We start from the raw sequence: 1,707 nt of genomic DNA, 5'->3' as shown, positions 1-1,707 counted from the left end.
TACAAAAATTATACAAATTGAACAAACTTTTATTAATTGCCACCCAAAAATTTCAAACGTTTTATAATAAAAAAAAAAAAAAAAAAAAAAAAATAGGTACAGTTTCATATGTAAAGTGCAAGTTTCAAGGTACTAGGTATTTTCTTCTCAATAAATGAAATAGTCGTGCATACTTTATATGGAAGAAAATGCCCATCACCGTCGGCTAAACCGTTAAAGTTCAATGCGATTTTGTAGCGTCTTTATGCTACTAAAATTTGATGGCTCATAAAGCGGCATACCTAAAATTTGTTTAAAAACTCTGAATAAAAAGTTTCACATTTTTGGTGGAAATTGTTTGTTAAAGTTTTATTATTTTTGTACAAAGCTTTGAAATGTGTATTTACATACATATATGGTGCTTGTAATCTAATGTGCCAGACTTGTATAAGAAAATAAAAATAAAATAAATAAAAGAAAAATAACCAAAACTAGTCAATATGCAACTTACATCAGCCGACCACAACTGTACGTATGTAAGTATACATATAAGAGTAATTTTGGAAACGTTAGGAGTATTTTATAGTTAATAAAAGGCAGTAAATTAATACATACATAATTCGATATGGTAAATATTTATTTAGTTTTAGCTTGCAATAATTTATTAATCAATCACTACAAGAACATAACTAGCACTGCGCACTCACATTCAACAATAAACTTCCTTCTCTTCCTTCATACGAGTATTAAAAGACGCCAAGATGTTGCGGTGTCTAACGAGACTAACTTGCAACATTTTCTAAACACTAATAAGATTAACGAAGAAGCAATCCATAAACAAACAACTCACTCCACCTCTCGTTTGTACTCGGCAATTTAATATACATACATACATAATATTATGTGCATTTAAGTCACCTACATATGTAATGATGTTAAATTTTGACAACTTCCCGAAAAAATATACAACCCTAGTGTATGGCATGTACCTTGATTTGAATGTATCGCAATTCGTTATGACCCCAGGTGTTCGTTTTTAATAAATACATATGTCTCCATAAAATTAAGTCGTTTGGCGAAATTGCTTTGCAGCGAACAGTTATTCGTTTTTTGGTCAAATATTTTTTATACTACAAAATTGGCGTCTAACAGGTCTGTCTATTTTGCATGTTTCTGAAAATTAGGTAACCGGACAATTTTATTGCCAAAATTTTTTACCAGTTCTTGTAATCGCAATTCGCTAGGTACATTGGCAACACTGCCAATTTATTCGGCAATTCAGCTATGGATATTTGTAGAAATCCTGTTATTGCATATTTCACGGGCTAATATCATGTTACCAGCGGGGCACCGAAATTGCGCATATGGAAACTGTGCATTTAGACATTATTTCGGTTTCAACCGAAACTGTGCATGTATGCTTTATTTCGGTTTTTACCATATGCATTATTTCGGTTTTAAACCGAAACTGTGCATGTATGCATTACTGCGTTTTTTTTCATATGCATTATTTCGCTTTTAAAACGAAAGTATGCATATGCATAATTTCGGTATTTTCTCATATGCATTATTTCGGTTTTCAACCGAAACTGTGCATGTATACACTACTTCGGGTTTTTCATATGCATTATTTCGGTTTTCAACCGAAACTGTGCATGCATGCATTATTTCGGTTTTTATTATATGCATTATTTCGGTTTTGAACTGAAATTGTGCATGCATGCATTA

The 1,707-nt window shown here is 31.5% G+C and overlaps 1 protein-coding gene across 9 annotated transcripts in view; it reads left to right on the top strand.

Annotated features, from left to right (window-relative positions):
- Positions 1-1,707, top strand: part of LOC118748172 (polyhomeotic-proximal chromatin protein) — a 428,336-nt gene that overhangs the window by 397,544 nt on the left and 29,085 nt on the right. The window lies entirely within an intron of this gene.

Source organism: Rhagoletis pomonella, unplaced genomic scaffold, assembly GCF_013731165.1.
Source record: "Rhagoletis pomonella isolate Grant_MI unplaced genomic scaffold, Rhpom_1.0 Rhpom_scaffold_00012, whole genome shotgun sequence".
In the NCBI taxonomy this organism is placed as follows: Eukaryota; Metazoa; Arthropoda; class Insecta; order Diptera; family Tephritidae; genus Rhagoletis; species Rhagoletis pomonella.
This window is presented reverse-complemented; position numbering and strand designations above follow the sequence as displayed.